Source organism: Poecile atricapillus, chromosome Z, assembly GCF_030490865.1.
Source record: "Poecile atricapillus isolate bPoeAtr1 chromosome Z, bPoeAtr1.hap1, whole genome shotgun sequence".
Taxonomy (NCBI): Eukaryota; Metazoa; Chordata; class Aves; order Passeriformes; family Paridae; genus Poecile; species Poecile atricapillus.
Genome location: NC_081289.1, coordinates 32,753,350 through 32,774,081, shown reverse-complemented (window position 1 = coordinate 32,774,081; position 20,732 = coordinate 32,753,350). Strand labels below are relative to the sequence as shown.

The window sequence follows — 20,732 nt, the reverse complement described above, 5'->3', positions numbered from 1 at the left end:
AGAACAGGTCTAAAAAGTGATGACCCACTCCTGAGTTAAGTGTCAAGTCCTGTTTCATCCAAAGAAATTTTGGAAGGAGCTGCAAAAGTAACTTCTTCATGTGCTGGTCCAGGGCAAAGAGAAATAAATATTTCTCCTCGGGGTGAGATAAGGAGTACTTCCGAGAGGGAATGGTGAATGGTCATTCTGCAGCCAAAAAGAAAAACAGGCTTTAAGCAGACTCTTTCCTTCTCAGCAACAGCATTTTCAGGAAAACTGTGGACTCCTTACATGAAAGTGTGCAGCAGATGACTTTGTGAAGTTAAATATTAGCTACCTTCTTTTGGGCAAACCATTCCTCCCCTTCTTCTTTTCCCTTCTACCACCAGCACCTGCCTTGTCAGGATTTGAGAGCCAAGGAGACAGCAAGCCCAGCTGTCACCAAGGAGAGACGGAGCATTCATCCAAGGACAGACAGAGCACAACTGCCCCACTCCCAGCGATGCTGCACAGCCCTGCAGATGGGCAGATCACAGCACACAGGGGATGCCCCCAGGGGCAGCACAGCCAGCCCACACACTCTGGAGATACCTCTTTTTCTTTCCCCTAAGTAACCTGAAATAATGGATTGTGGATCAATTCAGTTCCATCTTTAAAACTGGGCTAAAATAATTGATTCAGAAAGACACCTGTAATACCCAGTGTGGGTATTACACCAATATAAAAGAAGAGAAAATAACTGGTTATAGAGAGAAGAAATTAAAGGGGAAAGGAATGAGAACAGGGAAATCTTAGATCAGCTTTGCTCCCACCCTCCTCAACCTCCTGCTTCTTCTGAGCATCTGTAGTCGCAGCTCCAGTTTAGAAGTTACCCTGCAACCTTCTTTCAGTAGATGGTGGTTTCCTGCTGCAGGAAGTTACAGTTCCCTTTTGACTTCACCAAAATTAATTACCTCTTGTCCGTCACCTGTTTTTAACAAAACAGATGAGTTATAATCTTGTGGGTATTTTGCTTAACAAAATGGTAGATAGAAATGCTGCCCCTACATTGGGCTATTTTATCTCCCATGCCATGTAAGTAGCAGAAAGAAGAAAGCCCAGAAACTCACCAAAAGCAGAGCAGAGTTTTCCTCTTCACCATCTGTTGTGCTCTGCAGTGAGATGGCAGCTGCTGCCCCACTGCTGCAGAGAACAAACCCTCTTAGTATGGGGAAATGCCATAAGGAACTGAAACAGCTTATTCCACTCCAAGTGAATGATCCCACTTTTTTGTGTGTGTTTGTTTGGTTTTGTTTTATTTTCATAGCCTCACAATTCACATATTTAAACTTAAGCTTCACATTCAGATAATCCCTCAGATCCTTTTAATGAAATTTGCTGTTAGATGACAAAATTTATACTTTCTTCTGATCCAGTTTTATTAGTCACTCCATGCCTCAAGTTTCAATATCTTGCAAGAGTTCAGAAAATCCAGATTTTTTAATGTCTAGTGAACTGTCTTGGCTTTCAGTTTGATGAGGGGAGATGCACATACTGCAAGCTGAGATTTCCTCACTGCTGTGCCCAGGGCAAATTTGCAGCCTTGAGAATGGCACCCAAGAGCAGGTCCCAAGCTTATGCTTGTTGACGGTGGGAGAATGCAGTTTTTAGAACTTCAACAGAATAGCCCAGTCTGAAGCATTAGATTTCCTCTACAAAGCTGAAAGCAAGAGCAGTCATAAGAACTAGAAAAGGAACCAGTACCATGCTTTGTCCACTTTAGCCTTATTATTTACAAAAATTAATATCTTAAGATCAATCAAGTGCCCCAAAAATGACCAAGTAAAATTGTGTCAGAGAGCAGAGGTGTTCTTAGCCTGATGTTGCCTGAAAATCATTCAGAGAGCCCAAAAGAGGAAATCCCTTCCAAAAGCACCCGTTTACTGATCAGCCATGTCTTCTGTCAGAAACACTGGCATGAGCAGATAAGCAATGCCCTTGGATACAGTAGCTTTGTCCTGGTGGAAAGTGGTTCTCATCAGTAGATGTTTCCCATCAGTAGATCAAAGTCAGCCTATGCCAGGAGTCTCCAACCACATTCTAGGTGAGGCAGTGAGGGCACGTGACATCTGGGGTAGGGAGAGAGGAAAGGGAAAGTACTGCACAGCACCACAGTGTTGTGGCTATTCAGTTGAAACACATGACAGCTTTGGTGGTTTCATTGAGCTGTTTAAAGGGAGGAAAACAAAAAAGGAAGAAAAAGAAATAAAAATACAAATGTTACTGATACCTGTATCGTGGACATTGTGTAAGAAAACGATTTGATAAAGAGACTGTGTTCTGAAGAGTACCAGACTATGGCAACCACACCGAACAGGAGTGCTCTAAGGGCAGCAGAGATGCCAAACAGACAAGAGCAAGGGAACTCCGCCACAGTCGTGCATATAAAGAGCTGTTAGCAAGAGCGCAGGGATGTTTCCTTGGCAAAACAGAATACAAATATCGCCCAAACTGAAATACATGACAGTATTTTTCATTCTCACAAGCATGAAAACAAGGGGCTGGGAGTGGAATAGCCAAGGACATGGAGATGCTTCATAGCCCTGATAGAGGGAGGGATGGAGAGAGGTGGAGGTGCTGGACAAAAAAAAGCACAACACTGTTGGATTTCTGCTCTGCCCCCAGACTGTTCTCAGTGTGTTGTGAGGAGCTGATGTCTTTATATATGCATGTATTTGGCAGGATGCAAGCATAAATGTTTGGTTTCCAAAAAGAGATACACACTAATTTTGATGTAGATTTCTGGGTTAAGCAGTATGAGGTGTGTATTGGTTTTATGGGGACACTAAAGAGAATGCTAAAGCCACAGGTCCCGTTTTTAGATTGTTAAATTTCAGTTTGGGGAATTCATCTTTAGGAGACCTTATATCTGTCCTATCCCATCAGTGTACATACCTGCAACCTGTTAACATGCCCTCGGGGCATCTCATACAAGGTTTTCAGCTCAGACATGGGGTATTTCAGCTCATGCATTTCTTTGAAATGCCCTTCCCTGCAGCTGTCCACAGCCCCAAAAAGCTCAAATTAAACATTGCCTTGGGCCTGGCATGAGCAGGTGATGGTTTCAGCAAGTAAACTTACATGGATTCACAAGACTAGGAGGAACTTACACCAAGCTTATCACTGTTTCTGTACACCCTAGATACTATGGGCTCCCAGGTGCTGTGCTGCCAGCCCTCCCTTCGCTGCACCTCTCATTATCTGCTCTTCCTGCAGCAGGAGCTGCCAAGCCCTGTGGTGGAGCACGTGAGGAAGGCAAGCAAGAAGAGTCCACTGCATATGGAGCCCTCAGCAAGGACAGTATGGTGGTGCATGAAATTACATTGTTCCCTAAACATGTGACCTAATCATATCAGCATGTATCCCACTGCAACAATCTCTTCCGGTTCTTACAGCTCTTAATGTTGCCAGCACTGAGTGCTGGTTTATGGTGGCTGTGATAACACCTGAGGAAGGACTTGTGAGAGAACAGTGGTATTCACCCACCAGAAATGGGAAGGAGGCTTGCTCCCTTTTAAACTGTAGTTATTGCTTCACCATTGTCTACCCTATTCTTCCTTGAATAGGAATTTAAAAGCAGAACTGAATTTTTTTATACATAAACATTTGTGGTAAGCAATGAGCCACAATAGTGTCGCAACCAAAACACAGTTGCTCAACGGCACCTGCTAGTGCAATTACTTTGACACAAAATGTGTTCTTTGCTGTTGTCTACAGGGAAAACCAGCAGCAGCCTGTTACCCTGCAGCTCCAGCTGGCAAAAGAATTGTTACCTTGATCTTGCATCTTATTGCAGCTGAAAATAACAGAATTCCAGTGATTAAACTTGTTTTTCACTTATGAAGTGCATGCTATACCCTGCAACAAGATAACCTTGAGAGGCAAGACTAAACCAAGCTGCTAATTTACAGGTAAATATTTTCATGGGACATGACTATATGCATAAGGGAAAGCGTGCCTGAGGACATATTTTTTTCCTTTATTTTTCTCCTTGGCTGAATTAGCTCTAGAGAGAAGGCAGAGGCTTAACTATAGTTATCTGTTTCTTTGAATGTTCTCACAAACCCTACCACAGTCCTAAGATGGGGAAACTTCAAAGTGGCTAAAGACAAAAGAACAACTATAAAATTAGAATCCTATCAGAAGTTATGGCAAGTTTCACCTAAAATAATTGTCACTGCAGAATGCACAGTGCAGATGTCACCTATATATTTAGGATTAAGGGTTATTTTAAAGAGGTTTGTGGAAAATAACTGAGGTAAGAAAGAATATTCCAGGGAGGTTCTAATTCACTGCAATAGGGCATGTGGTTCTGCTGGGAAAGGTGTACAGGACCATAAATTTACAAGATAGACAGTTTTACATTGGCTAGCATGGAAGATCAAAAACACCCATCTTCTTAGCAGGTCTACAGGGACCTTGATCCATAGGGACCATGTGAAACTGGGACACTTCTCCACAGTGGGCTATTGGAGCTGATTTTTATATATGTACAAGAAGCAACACAAGGAAATAGTCTGGTAGGCATAAGCATCTTCCATGTAGAAATGCAGCACAAGTATGGTAATTTGGCTCTGAAGGTGTCTCCACAGTTTTGACACCATTACAGCAATAGTATAGTGCCTAATAGTCTATACAGCCATGGTAAAGCCACCTCTGTTGGAACAAAAACACAGAAAAAAAGTTGGGAAGCAAGCAGATGGAAGGATATCTGTGAAATTAAAAAGAATTAAAAAGATGTTAAAGTTTTCATGGACAGTTTTTATTATCATGTTACGACTTCAGAGTGATGGATCAAATACTTAAAGTCAATATTTAAAATAAACATGGTTTAAATGTTCTTCTCATAGGACATGTTCAATGACCCACAAGATAAGGTCTTATTTTATGAACTATGATGGAGTGAGGTCTGCAGAGAAAGGGCTCATCCTACCATTTAACAGAAATGCTGGCACTGGTATGATTTGGGTTGCATCCCACAAAATCAAGGCAAATAGCATGAAAGCAGTGTGCTGCAACAGATCTAAAGGAGACTCAAAAGAAATGGCATCTGAGAAGCCTGAAAGTGGACACACAAATCTATGTTTAACATTTATTCATGGCAGTAAGTAGTAGACTGAAAAAGACCTCTAAGCTTGTTAATTTTTATATTTTTGTCTATTCTTTTTACCTTTCAAATTGGAGAAGAATCTCAAAAAAACCTAGCAAAATGCAGAAAAAAATGACACCTGAGGGGAAAAGATTGTTCTTTGCAATTTGCAAAGCTAACCTTGTCTAAAAACAGGTGGGATAACTGTCAAAAAACCCAAAAACATTGTGTACAATGCTAGCAAAAGGGCATTACTCACAGCCTGGTATAAACAAGTAACAACTCTCATCTGGCAACAAAAGCCTTTGCGAAGGGAAATACACTGAAACTCCTGCCATTGATAACTGAGGCCTGTTATGGGAAATGCCTGCAGGATCCAATTGTGAATGCAGCAGAAGGAAGGGAAATGACATGCTCACGTAGAAAAAAGCTTGGAGTCTGAGAATATTTGAGGTACTTCAAAATAGCACATGCTCAGAAATGAAAAGTGAGTAAAAGTGGACAGTGGGTACTGAGCAGTTCAGCCACTGAGCTCTGAGATTGCTCCTTACCCCTGACATTTTCATGGCAAAGCATCCACCTTATCATCAAACCTAACACACCTTTCAGAGAAGGGAAGAGCAGAATCAGGCAATGGTGGTTCAAACAGAAAAAGCATAGGTAAAACACTGTGGCAAAACGAGGTCAGAAACTAAAAATCATAAGAGTTTGGTTTTTTTTCATAATTCCCGAAAAGGAGCTGTCATTCATACAGAGCTTAAGCCACAGCCTACTGAGGCCGAAAGCAGCCTTGCTGTGAGACTCAGTGGGCTTTGGCTCATGTCCATCAGCTAAACACTTTCTCTGGCAAGTCTACACAGTGATTCAGCCCCAAACTGCTCAGCATAGCCAATTTCAAAACTCCTATTCATATTCTAAAAAAGGCAATTGGACGTCATTCCACAGTCCCAGTTGCACAATTGTCTCCAAACAGGTGGCAGAAACAACATCCGTCACTGGCCAGAAAAGAAGAGAAGGTCTGGAGTCTGTGCTAGAGCAAGATTTTACATCTAACATTCATACTATAGAACCAATTTGATGTTTTCCATTGAGATTACTCTCTTTAAAGCTCTGGTCAGGCTTTTCTCTGGTTTGGTTTTGTTGTGGGTTTTTTTTTTCCCTCTCAATTTCACTGCAGAACAAATATATTCATCTCCTCTTACAGGAAATCACATTAGCATGTGGAACTGATACAGCAAGCAGTAGCAGGCATGGTAATATACTTGAGGGGCTTTCCATTATGGCAGGAAGAAAGATTCACAGAAATTAAATTAGCATTTTTAGATAAAGGTATTAGCAATAGTATTTTGGATAAAGGAGATTGGAGTACATCTCACAGAATAGAAATTTCTGTGGAAAAAAAGCAGATATTTTTACAGCTTACCCAGGAAGGATGTAAACCAACAGGCATAAAAACACATTATTTGGCCCATTTTTTTGCAAACAGAGCTTTTTAAAAAGATTCTGTCTCCCCACAACTCCCAGGCAATTTAAGGGAAGGAAATAAATCCATATTTTACCAATCTGACAGGGGAAGAGATCAAAAATTAACAGGAAAACATTTAAATAGTGACTATTGACATTACTATTATGATATTTTTAAAACTGAAAGGCTTGTTTGAACAAGGCGTTTATTTCAATATTTTCCTGAATGAATTTTTTACTGTTGCTTTCAAAATAACATTTTTATGCTTTAAAACAATCCAGCTGACAAGGAAAAAATGTTGAAGATCCTGCAGATTTAATTTTAGGTTTTGAATTTAGCTTAAAATTTCAGTAGCTTCCCTTCTGCTGGACTCCTCACTTCACCTCTAGCTTTTCAGATTTGGGCCAGTGAACAAAATTATCTGTTGTTCAGGAATGTTGTTTGAACAGTGACACAGGTGAGCCTGCAATGTGGCGGTACTGCAAGAGGACAGGCAATATCTTGGCAAAGGAAAAGCTCTGAGAAGAGCACTGCTGAATTCCCTGCTGCCTTGTGCTTGCTGTAAACCGTGCATGCAGGGTCAATGCCTGCAGCACAGCTCTCTCTTAGGGCAATGCTCCTCAGCCAATTGCTGGGAATACTACAGGACAAAACATCACCAGGCCCCGTGGGTACACACCATCAGAAAATGGTGGGTAATGCTGCCGCACGCGGCTGCTCTAGAAGCCCCTTGATGAGATAAAGCAAGGAATAAAACTGACTTCCCAAAGAAACAGAAAGCCAAGTTTCCATCATCAGTGAAGAAAATTTGGCCATACATTATAGCATCAAAAAATTCAGAGAGACTTCAGTAGGGACAGGATTTTAAGAGAGTACGCACCAGTCTCCCTACTGACAACTTACTTCCTTTTGTTTTGAACATAATGTGGAAAGTTTTTTTGCTTGCCTTTTTTGATTTTTCTGTTTTGTTTTTTTTAAGTTTGGGTCAAAGACATGAGAAGGAAATCTCCCTTCTGTAATAGTAAGTGCATGTAGGAACTCGCTGAGGAAGAAATGAAGTATATACTGGAGTATTGCAGCGTTTCTCAGCTGCAATTTCACTGTTCACATACCTCAAGCTGGAGAACATAAAGGATCATATAAATATTCCCACTGGCACTGTATAATTTTTTACCAAGAAAAGCATCTTGAATAACTTGCCTTGTGTTTGATGAAAAAAATACAAAATTCATTATGTGATATGCATTCATATTTAATAGAGTTCACTACAACCCTTTCCAAAGGAAGAGGAAAAAACAAAACAAAACAAAACCTAAACAAAACCCCAAACCAAACCAAAAACTAAACCAAAACTAAATGAAAACCAAACAAAACAAGAAGTGAACATGTCAGTCAGCAACAGTCCAAGTACTTCCAACTTGAGCTCTGCTACTACTTGGTTCAATTAAAACAATTGGTTAGATCTGAGAATTGCTTCCTTTTTCCATTCCTCTTCCCTCCTCTTTATTTGGGAGGAGAACAGGCAGACAGAAAAATTTCCCCTGGTGAACTGTAACCTGTGTTTGAGAGTGAGGCCAAATTGTACAACTGAATCAACATACTTTGATCTCTAACTATCACTTCTCTATCTTTTCATCGCACATAGCCCATTCAGCTTTGCTCTTCAATTTTCTCCTTAAAACACACCCATTTGCAAGCTGCTGTGGAGTGCTGACCTTGTCTTCAAGATCCCCTAACATGACAAAAGCTACATTAACCTTGCCAAGGAAGAAGGACAAGGGCAGGTTGTGCAGGTTTGCTTTCCCAGGAGAATCTAGACATACAAGAAATTTATAACTGAGAAGTTTAAACATGTTGTAAGAATATAAATATGCTGTATATATATATAATGTAGTATATATGCTCACTTAATATGTCCTAACAGGAATGCTTGCAAAATGTTTGGCAAACAACCAAATGGTATTAAAAGGCTGTCTTTCCTCACTCCACATTGTAATGTTTCAGTTCCTTGTAGTTAAATGAAATGAATACACCAAATAACAAGGGTTGAAAGGGAAAGGTGTACTGCAGAGCCTGCCTAAGCAGGAGCTATATCTGTAGAAAATTAATATCTGAGTAATAGAATGCTTTGATTCTTGAATCAAAGCAGATTATTCAGTTTTGCTCCAAAATGAGCGTGTTTTCTGTGTTTTTTTCACAAGCAAGAACTTTTTTTTCCTCTTGAAAATTGAGCTACTGGAAAAGAAAAATTCACTGTAAAGCACTTTAGATAACTCAAATGAAATCATGTGTATCAATCACAATCCTGATACTCAAGAGTAACAGAAATCTGAGGTGGAAGAAATCTGAGGAAGATGCACTTCAGGAGCCCCTCCAAGCAAATCTAAAACACAATGGTTTGGAAACCTTCACTGATTCCTCCTGCAGTTTACTTTGGCTGACGTGAAAAAAAAAACACACACATATTTTTCACGGAGATTGACTTACATGCTTAATTTTAGCATTTGTAAAGTCAGAAGATTGAATGTGTGCACAAATCTTTGAAGAGGTGAGGCCTAACAACCTTTTGATAGAAAAACAGAGGAATATGCATGATGGTGGATTACATCTTTTTCTCTCTAGATAATATAAAAGCTAAGTGGAGTCTGCAGCACCTTACAGATTAATTATCAATTGCACACTAAGTTTTTCATTCCTTTCCTCATTTATTCCTCCTAGCTGACAGCTGGTAGTTTTACTTTGGTCTTACTTTGATAGTGCAGCTATTACTGGTAATAAGTCCTTTCAAAGACCTGTGCTTGGAGTTCCTTGCAGAACAGAGTGTCTTCCAGTCAATCCCATTTCATCTGTCAGAGAGTCCAGAGATTTTAAGCCACTCACTTCGAGTGGATTAGAGTAAGAGAAGTACCCTTGAAGACTTCTTTTGGAGAGGGTAGGTCTACTCTGGAGCACTTATAGCTCAGAGGCACATATTTCCAGAAGAAACTCTGACTTGGTGACACAAAGGTACACTACCACACTGGTGTAAAAAGGCATTCAGGATAATTTTAAAAGTAAAATTAAAAAAAAAAAAAAAAAAAAAAAACAAAACCAAAAAACCATTCTGTGTTGCTGTTTTGGGTTTGGATTGGATTTTTTTACTGGACACTATAAGTTACGCTTTTCAGATTTTTTTCCTATGGAAATGAACCACCTAAATGTGTTGTTTGTGACGAAGACTATGAAATGCTTTGTAGACTCCAGCAGATAAGATACTGTAATATAGTGACTCACAGATCTCCTGGTGTAAGTAGGCTAAATTTTCATAGAGGCTACACTTTGAAGACAATCCTACAGTGGATGTTGAGTCTTACCCCTGAGAGAAAGAAAATCAAATCATATCAAATGCCATGCACCTCTGACAGACTCAGGCTGGGAATCAAAACTCAAAATGCATGTAGAGAATGATCCATTGAAGCAAGTCTGTGCACATCTTAGGAAAATAATTTTATTAAAGATATTCACATTAAAAGAACACAACATCCTGAAGTAGAATTAGCATCAAAAGCACACAAAGGACAAAGCAACCAGCTATGCTTATAATTCAGTTATTAATATAACTGAATAAGCTTCAGTGGCTCAAAGAAACCTGTAACAGAAGGAAATGGAGCTTAGAATGAGCTCAGACTGCAGCTCAGACCTCAAGAGATCATCAATACATCACCCCAAAAAGAGAGTTGGACCCACCCTGTGCATCACTTCAGCAACCCCAAATGTCAAAAGAATCAATTAAAACATTATAAAAGGTAAGGATGGTTGAGAGAACTAATAAAAGCGCAAATGGAAATGGCAAAAAATTCACAAAATATGAGCAATGGAAATGATTCCAGAGAGCCATTCAGTCAGAAGGTTAGAAAGTGTGACTCAAGAGAATTATGAATGCTAACGTGCCATTGAAAAATGTGAGGCAAATACTTTTATACATAACTGGACAGAAATGAAGCTAAAAGAGCCTGTGTAGAACTGAGGGGACAACCTAAGCTCTCACTGCAAGAAAAAAAAGGAACAAAGTTAATCCACTGCTGGTAGCTGAAATGTGAAGAAGCAAGAGAAATTGTTACCTGGATTAGTTTATCAGGAATCACCCAGGAGATGAACACATCTAGTGTCTGTTATGAAATGTAATAATTAGAAAAACAAAATTCAATAACCAGGGTCCCACGAGGGGGTAGTTAACCATTCAAAAGGGTATACAAAGAAAGAGCAATGGTTAACAAGAAAACCAGTTTATTTGTCTTCTTTATCAGTCTCAGCACACATTATGTGGACACAGACTTGGACAAATTCAGTATTGGCTAGCATATTATACTGTTACCATTCTTTGCCAAGAAATACATTTTTAAAATAACCCACTAACTATGCATCAGTTAATTTGGGATCGCATATTTTAGGCACTTAAGATTTTATGTCAGCAGAGTTGTGCACTTAAACCTTTCCCCACTGAAGCTCCTCTTTGAACATCCTGTCCTACTCCCATAAAAACAAAATGCTTGCAGAGACCATTGGCTTTAGCTGTCTCTGTGGCCATTCAGCTTCTTGTGTGGCCAAGGTCTTGAATCCTCAAGTATGAGAAACTGAAATGCAGTAACCTAAACTTTGAAAAATAACTGAAATTTTCTATGAATAATTGGTCTTTGGGGAACTTAGCTTAATCTGTGGCATATTCCACCCCCTTCATCCTCCTTCCCACTGACCCCTGATCCCTAAAGAAAATTAAAACATGTATTTAAAATGTATTAATAGGAAGAAAGTCCCACATCAGAGATGTAAGTTATGTAAGTAAGTAAGATATGTAAGTTGTAGGAAAGCTATCTACCCATTAAAATTAAGGCATTGACAAAGCAAGTAAATGTAAACAGGCAGAATGCTCAAAAACTGAGAAATAGTAAAACTTTGTAAATCACCAAAATGAAGACAGAAACCACTTTATTAATAGATATAAAAAAGACAAAACTACATTTTGTGGTAGATAAAATGTAAAGGATCAGAGAACTAAGAACCACAATGACTTGGAAATAAGGAAGGACTGGATGCATGTATTCATGCCACTGAGCTCCTTGCATTGAAGGAATGATCAATATGAACTTAAATTTCATGTTTTAACTCTTGTAAAAATAATGTCCGGCAAATTGTCAGAAAGGTCAAGCTAGTTTCATATGTTCTGGTACATTAACTTATTTTATCCTCACAGCAGATATATCTACACACACACACACATACAGACACACAAACACACACAAAAGGCCTGGGTGAAGTGAAAGTCAAAGAATAAAAATATTTTTTTCTGAACTGTGGAGGCAAAAGTTCTATTGTAATTCACTTGAGGTTTTGGAAGAGCAATTCATAGGTGGTTAATATTTTGCCTGACTCACTGAGAAGAACTAATAAAAGTAAAAGCTGTGCAGCTGCTCCTTCTAATCTGAAAATAAATCACAAAGGCAGGCACAAACAAAAGACAGGTGAGTTCTCAACTGAACGATTAGGAGGAGGAAAAACGAGAGGGGAAAATAGGTCAAGTAATCCACCAACTTCTTCAACAAAATTTAATCAGAAAAGTGGTTTAGAAAGGGGCCGCAAATCTACTGAAAACAAAGTTTCAAATAACGAACACCAATAAAAGTACAAAATAAATTATAGCCTCAAGGCCGAAGTCTACAGATTATCAGAGCAATCAAAACGAGCCAGAAACAAACAATCATAAGTCTGCAAAGCAGTCTGTCAAGCAAACAGCTCTCAAAACCAGATTTAGAAAACAAGCTCTGTGCAGGGAATGGTCGAAGGCTGACTGATGGAGCCAATATTTCTACCCCAGCTGGGATTTCTTGGTGAGTGCCAACCTAATGAAACAAAAAGACTTTTCCTAAAAAGCAAGTACACTTTGTGAGGGTAAGGGATCATAAGCAACAGATCAAAAGTTTGCTGCCATAGCCTTAGCATTAAACAGAGCTATTCCCTCTTGGCACTGAAAAATTTTGGTGACATTGACTTATGTTTACTCTTAGGAAATATATTGGAGCTGTACTGCAGGATACGGTATACATTAGCCCAAGTGACAATAATTAATACACCTTTGGCATACAATCAATCAAAATACACACTGAGATTCAGCAACCTTGCCCTGACTGTGGATCTGGACATTTATCTTAGACAAAGTATGCAAAATGTCCCCTTTTTAACCTTCTGCATTCTCCTAAACCAACGAGATTTGGAAGCTACTACAGCTCTCAAACAATTGTGGACTTATATATTGAGGATTAAGATGTCACAATGGGATCATTTGGTCATACAAGACCCTTGCCTGCAAGATCATAACACCCACAACAGTAATATTTCAGAATATTTCCATCCCTTGTATCTAGACTGTCAGCAAGTTGAATTTTATAATTGTGTATGAATGTTCCAAAATTTAACTATAAGAAATAACAAATTTCTGCCAAATATTAAAAAAGAAAATATCTCTTTTTTTTTGCCAAAATATTTATTCTGTTAAATTTTACTTTCACCACTCACTCTTTTTATAATGAGGCCCTGTTGCAAATCTCCTGTTGCACCTCCCCTGCTGATACAGGCTGCTTCCACATTTGGCAGGGGCAAGTCCCAAACTTGCGAAGTCTGTGCTTATTCTGAACTTTCTGGTGACAAATCCCAGCACTGAGGTTAGCAGAACTAATGCATGAAGATGAGTGCACATCTAATCAAGTGTTTGCAGGGTCAGATCCCATTATAATAACACAGGATCATTTAATGGAGAGACCAGAAATTTTTCTTTGTTTTGGAGGAATAAATCCCGTACTGTTTTAAAGCTCCTGAACAAATAGGGTTTTCATATTTGCCTGTGTCTGTTGTCTATTTTAGATCTTTGTCATTTACCCTGGCCCACATTTAGGCCTGGAGCAGCTGAGAGAAAAGTCTGGATGTGTTTATTTTTTTATTGCCCATGGAACCGAGACACGAGATAGTCCTGCCTGAAAGGAAACTAACCCTGATTGCATGACTGATGGGATTGTAGTGTAAAAAAAAAAAAGTCCATTTTAAAGTTTTCCCAACAGCAGTGTCTCCTCAAGCAGTGCGAGCCTGTGGCTTCATTTAACATTTCTAGGACAGAGTCTGCAAGGTTAATGTGTTAAGACAGTAAAAACTTTCCCTTTGCCTAGGGCACATCACTTCTATTCAGCAAGGCAAATAACACCCCACCTACAGCAGCCTGCCCAGAAGCCCAAATGCTGCACAGCAACAAGCCTCTGTTTCTTCCCGTCTCCTTGTCTCCTTGAGACTGACATTGCCTGGGTGCTGAATAGCCTGGTGGGAAGAGTTCAATGCAGGGTTTGCACTTTCCCAGCCATTAGCCAGCTGCCACCGCATTTCATTATCTTAGGGGGTGCTTTTATACATCAAAGGCACTTCCAAACAGTGAGATGAAGTGGAAGTAACTGAGCTTGGTCCACGTTGTAAGTTGTAGTATTATTTATTGTCGTTATTTTTTGCACCCGTCTCATGCCATCTGGTCCGCTAACTGTAAAGGCTGGTGATAGAAAAAAGACTCAACACACCCCTCTCAATTTCTTGGAGTGAATCCTGCTGAACAACTAGGCCTTGGAGCAACTGCCTGTTGTTATCAGGACTCTTCATTGTTTTGCACAAGGAGCCCTCTAAAAAGCACGGGGGAAAAAAACAAAGGTAGCAGACAGGATCTCATGTGAAAACAAAGTAAGCAGAGCATGAAAAGTGCCACTGAGATGGCTTTTACTCTGCTTTCTTTCTGATGTAGCCAAGAAATAAAGAGTTGAAAAAGATTTTCTTTCAGTCTTCTAAAGAAGTTTCCTGTGAATAAACCAAGGTAGTGAGTTTTGCATAAGATCGCCTAAAATCACTCTTCAGCTGTTTTAACTTACTTCAGCTTTTGTCTTATTATGGGTTTCTTTTAATGACAAAAGCCCATATGGCTGGTGATTTATTGTACTTCTCCAGCATTTGAAACCTGCTTTCCATTACTGGAAACCTCTAATTGATATATTCACAAAATCTTTGGAATTACATTAAAAGGTGAGGAAAAAGTGCAATCTCTCTGTGCGCCACAGACTGCTTGTGAATGGCTTAAACAGGAGTTGTCAGTGGATATATGATTAAGCTGCACTCTTTCACAGTGGCTTGGCTTTACAGACCACAGAGTAAACTACAGCATATTTCTACTTTGTGCCTGCCTGCCACCCAAATGTCCTGCTGCCAGAAAAATAAGCTGAATAAGAAGTGCTCAAACTTTCATGCTGACATTTTACGACATATTTTGTCTAATGATTTCTTTTATTTGCCTTTAACCATTAACTTGAGATTTTAGAAATACAGTAGTTTGACTGTGAATGAGTAAGGGTGATTGACTGTGCAATTTCAAGGTACTGTGGCTTTAAAAATGTCCACTTGCAGAACATTAGTTCTCTTTCTATAAAATCACGACATTGCTTCCCATTTGTATTTGCTTACCTTGAAAATAAGTATTTGCTATAGTGAATTTTTGTGTGAAAGGCTCTCATTCTGTAAACCAAGTCACACAGGTAAAGATTTTGCTCACAGTTTCTAAAGGTGAGTGTGTATAAAGAGTTTGCAGCATCATAGACACAAATTTGTGCGTCCTTTAGTAGGCTTGATAAACTTAATTCGATATTGGCATGAATAGGAGCTGAGTAGAGGACATTTAATTTGGTCCTCAAATCTCCTTCTAGTTTGCACTCACTACAGATGACCTGTAGCTGTGAAATATCTCCCTGTAAGCTAGCAACTAGATTGCTATCCAAACTGACTTGGAAACAGTAGTCAGAGAAAGCAAGCTACTGGCAGCCAACATCAAAAAACAAAAATCCCTGACCTTGACTGTTCTTAACACAAAAGCCCTTTTCCTGCTGTTTTTCAATGAATGAACGAATGAGAGCCAGCAAAATATATAGCAGACACTTTCTTCTGAAGAGATAAAGTAAATCTGTTTTATTTCTATATACAATCTGCTTCACCAGCACAAAGACAGGAAGCAATATTGGGAAATTCTTAAAAATATGATTTGTGCTGGATAGAGTCTCTTTCTTCTCCTTTATATCACTTAGAACAAACAGTGAGCCAAGAATTTCCTGAACTTTTGCAACTTGCTTGGAAAATATATTCTGCCTTCCCTGCTCCTGCTTTATGAAGAAAAGGTTTATTCCTAATGGTACGTTTTGAATTTCACTTAAAATAAAACTGCATCTTGTATACTCTGCTCCATCTCTACTCCTGCCATGCCGGCTTTCGTTGTAATGGGATTGAACAGGTGCTGTGACACAGCTTTATTCTCAAACTGCACACAGATAATCGTCCCCATTTTAGAGCGTGGCAGGCATCCCTTCCTGGGTAACCAACCCTGCACCACACAAATGGAGAGAACAGCCACAAATAAATAAGTCCTTTGCTCAGTTTTAGAAATATGAGCAAGCCAGATGAATCCATTAAGTCTTCACCAGACAGATTTGTGCAGTACCCCAAAATGAGCTGCCCACAGGAGGTCTAAAGCTCACGGGACAGACGTTTTTATGCGGATGAACTAGGAACTGCTCAAAAGCAATATGGCCAATGTAAGTAGGATTCCCATCTGTTTCAGGCAATAGGATGGCACCTCTTTTGTCATTTCAATGAACATTTATTCCCCATTGAGGACCAAATGGGTAAAACAGGGTCCCTTGATAGGCTGGATGGGCAGCATTTTACCCCAGTGGCCCCACAAGCTGTCATTTAGGCTATGGCACCTGGACAAGACACAGCTCGGGGAGGCAGCACACACTGTCTTCTGCAGGGAGATGGGCAGACAGCACAACTCCACTCTACCAGGGTTTTTGGGAGGGAAACAGTGGAGTAGCATGAAGCTGCAGGCCACAGGCCACTGAGCAGCCCTGGGAATAGAGGGAAAGGCTCCAGTAGGGGCTTGATCTCTGGAGATGTGAGTAGTTGATCTTGGCAATACATTCGTCTGGGGAGTCAGGATAATTTCACCCTCTGAAAAGCTGGATTAGGGAAAAAATCACTTAATTAGCCTTCAGGCTCAGTTCCTCACCTGATGAAAGCAGGACCATCTTTCACTGTCCCACTGGAGCAGGCAGCAGCTGAGGACGTGGCCCGCAGCTCTTTCTGCCCTGCTGCAGGCTGTCCCCTGGCAGCGAAGCCCTCAGCCCCTCACTGTGGGCAGGTGCACTCTGAGGGCAGGCTGCAGCTTGCCAAAAACCTGCATCTCCCCTGGAGAGCGCGGTCCCCTCCAGCCTCCACCTCCCCTTTGCCGCTCTGCCCGCCTGTCAAATGGATGCTTTTCTCTGCCAGCTGGTTTGGAGCAGCCCAATCTGCTCCTACAGCAAGGCTCTGGAGTGGCAGGAAGGAGAAAGGCAACTGGATCTGGTACTTCCTTGCTGCTATCGGGAAAACAGGAAAAATTAGAAAGAAAAAATGCAAATGGCACTGCATTCACAGGTTACCTACAGGCCTTCTCTTCCAGGGGAAAGGGGAATGTGCAAACAAGCTGCGGCTCTCAGGATTCGCTGTCAAAACATGCAGCAGCCCTGGCTGAGAACTGGTCAACCAGGTACTAAATCTGATGGTCAGAGGAAAATAGGAGTTTAAATGATGTATCCTATTCACCAAAACCAGGACAATAGTAGGGTCCCATAAGAAAACGTATTTCCTCTGCTTCAGAGTATCTTTAAATACCATGACAGCAAAGACTAAAGATAATAAAAGTTCTCACTTTGTTTCAGATATGGTAAAGTAAAAGCAGTTTTCTTCAGATTTATATTTCATTAAAGGTCGCCGTGAATTTTGACTCTCTTCTGAACTGCTCAGCTGTTACCATGCAGGGTCAGTGTCTGGACAACCCTCCCAACACACCAACAGCTAATGAGCAGTGACAATAAGTTATGAGGCACAATTCAAGGAAACAAAAAACAAAAATGGAAGGATATGAATTCTACAGAGCACACAAAGAAAAAATGGGTGGGATGCTCGTTTCCTCAAATTGTGTACCAACTTCATAAGTTAGCTACAAATTATCCCCCATAAAAGGATGAGGGTATCATCTTACATCCCACCTTTGTGTTCTTTTTCCAGCACTCCACTGGGGATCCAGATCTCTTCTTCTGTTTGAAGAACTGTAATGTTTTTACATGTTTTTGAAACATGGAGTACAATTGTTGACATGATTCACATGCTGGTCTTGCAGCAAAGAAAATCAACAGATGACTTCAAAATATCTGAAAAATAAAAGAATCACGGTGCAGGCATACACTAACTTATGCTCAAATGATAGTGCTTGAACTATATTTAGCAAGACAACAAATAAAGGATGGATTACAACATCATGAAAACAAAACATATTTTTCATATAAAATCTTGCAGCAGCTTTCAGACAGAATTAATCTGCATTTCTGAGTGAGATATTTTTAACATATATTTATAAAAGCCCTGGTTTGGTTTCTTGTTTCTTCACTGTCTCGTTTCCCCCCAAAAAGCAACACTTTTTTTTCTTTTTTTTTTTTTGTAACTTAATAAATACATTTTAATCCAGTTGTTTTGTTTCTATGTTATCATTGCTGTCTTCTGCTTTCAATATGATACACACAGTAGCTAAAAATGCTGTTGTACTGTTACACTGTATGCAGTACACAGTGTACCAAGTGCATGTTTATTCTTAATCCTTAGCAGTTCTCAGTCATGAGCTAACAAAACAGAGCTCTTTTTTTATATTTTTTTTTATTGTTTTGGGTTTTTTGTTTGTTTGTTTTTGTTTTGTTGTTGGGATTTTTTTTAATGGGAAAAATATGGAAAAATCCTGTATCTATTTTAAGAAAGTATTTTCTCCTCTGGTATCAAGAGGTTGGAAACACTGGCAACATGCAGGATTTCCATAAAACAGTCAGAAGTGATTCCATACAAAAATACTGATTTACAGATCGAATTTATACATCTTTTGCTTCACAAACATGGAATTGCAAGGCAAAATAAATGTGTAATATGTGTAATGTGGTTTTTTCTAAGGAAATATTTATGTGTTTAGGAGACACTAAAAACAGATTACTTAAATATCTCCTGACCATTACATATTTGTAATGGTCAATTACAATTCAAAAGAACATATTTGTTAATTTTTTTTACATCAAATACACACTATATGAGGAAGAGTTGCACGCTATATAATAAGCATGGGTTTAGGTCAAAAGACATAATAGCAAAACATGTAGTATAATATTTTTCCAGACAAAGCAAAATAAATGAATATTTTTTCCATTGTTAGAATTTGACAGATTAGATGCAAAGCCAGAGTTAATCAAATCTAAAAATAAATGAAACTGAAAGAGGACACTCTTTAGCAAAGCAAACTTAGTTTGACAGTGTTAAATAGATAGCTGGAATCTGCTGGGAATACATACCTTGGTTTCATCTGATTGACCTCATATCATTGCTATGGTGCATAACTACACCTGACAGGTCATTGATTGTCAGTATGTAAAGCAGATCCTTGGGGAAATAACTTGGCAGAGAGCAGCTTCCCGTGTTTTTCACATTCCCACAGCAAAAATTCAAGTCCCTACTCCAGTATTCACCACATATAGAGAAGAAAGAAAAACAGTGCTCTTACAAAAGGCTTTATAAATTACAAAGATGGTTAGCAACTGCCTCACATGTCAATTAACAGATTTCAAGCTCAGATCACAAATATGACAGAATAATGTTGATTTCAAAATTCAGACTGAAATAAGCAATACATTTTTTCTCTCTTCAGCCCAGCTTTCACTCCACAACTCCAATAACTTTAACACTTTTCATGTTCAGTCCTGCTTGATAATTTTGCCACAAGTATGCAGCACACACACACGTGCACAATAAAAAACCCCCACAGATTAGAATGCTGTTTATTCTGCTGCCACAAAAGCAATTTTACTCTACTTTGTGTGACCAAATGTACCATAATGTTTTCATCACCAAATTAAAGAGAGTATGCCTAATGGCTTATACAGTGCTACTACACAAGAACCCTATTCAAACATTTGCTCAAGTCATGCATGGCTTTAGTCACATGCATAATAGCCTACAGACAAAAGACACAAGAGACAAGGAGGGCTTTATGTATCAAACTGAAAGTAGTATTTCCCTGTGCTGATACTATGTAAACATCAGAGATCTGCAGGATGTCATATTAATATGATTTTTTTTATCAGAGAAAAAGGAAGATTAATCAATGTCTATAAAAACTGTACCTGTGTCTGGAAAGAATGAACACATAGTCAAAAATGATAATGAGAAATTTAGATGTCGAAAAAAACAACCAAACAAAAAACAAACAATAAAACAACAACAAACCAAATCAATGTTTTTTACATGTGTACATGTTTGCAACAAACTAATCAATATTACTTAATATAGATCAATCAAAAAGCCTTTTTTGTCAGGATACAAAAGAGCCATTTTTGGAGGGTTTTATTAGCTAGATGGACATGCCCACAAATTCAGGAAGAGACATAAATAGGTAAAAAATCTTTCTCTGTTGAGAGCGTTCAGTGATTGCATACTTCAACACCCAGTGCCTGCATAAAGCCTTGCACATTAGCACGGGGCTACTGCTCTGCAGCCAACACCACCCATAGGGTGCCACCCAAAGAGACAAGGGTAGGGAGAGGAAAACTGCTAGGCAAAATCACCAATTAATGTAAACTGATGGGACAACCCCTCCTCCACCCCTCACCTTCATAGCAGCCAAAGATGCACTTCACAGGAGCAAACAAATGCAGCTACAAAACTATGAGTGAAATCGGAGCAATCCGATCACAGGTCAGACATACAGACACACTGACATACAGCTCTTCCATGAATCTGGTCAGTCAGCAGAGTTGTCCCAAATCAGATGCCTACTCTGTACCACAGGACTGGCTTCAGGATAAACTATGCCATTTTCCAAGCAAAAACCAAAGGACCTGGAAGGGATGCAGTCCTACGGATCAAGTTCTTGTTTCCATCAAGACAGCTAAATGTACCTCTTCTATATGGTTCAATTATTTAAGAATGCCAATAAAATGAAATATTCAGAAAAGTTCAGTCTTGGAATCTCTTTAATAGACAATC

General features: G+C 39.4%; 1 long non-coding RNA gene across 2 annotated transcripts in view; it reads right to left on the bottom strand.

Annotated features, from left to right (window-relative positions):
• Positions 1–1,387: 1,387 nt before the first annotated feature.
• Positions 1,388–20,732, bottom strand: part of LOC131573373 (uncharacterized) — a 35,203-nt gene continuing 15,858 nt past the window's right edge. The window contains exons 1-5 of one of the 2 annotated variants that reach the window (XR_009276185.1): positions 20,356–20,448; positions 19,043–19,200; positions 17,705–17,866; positions 16,684–17,029; positions 1,388–2,184 (exon numbers count right to left, since the gene is read on the bottom strand). This is a non-coding gene — a long non-coding RNA (uncharacterized LOC131573373). Of the gene's footprint in view, positions 2,185–16,683; positions 17,030–17,704; positions 17,867–19,042; positions 19,201–20,355; positions 20,449–20,732 lie in introns of those variants that run through there. The other variant, XR_009276184.1, reaches the window with a different exon arrangement.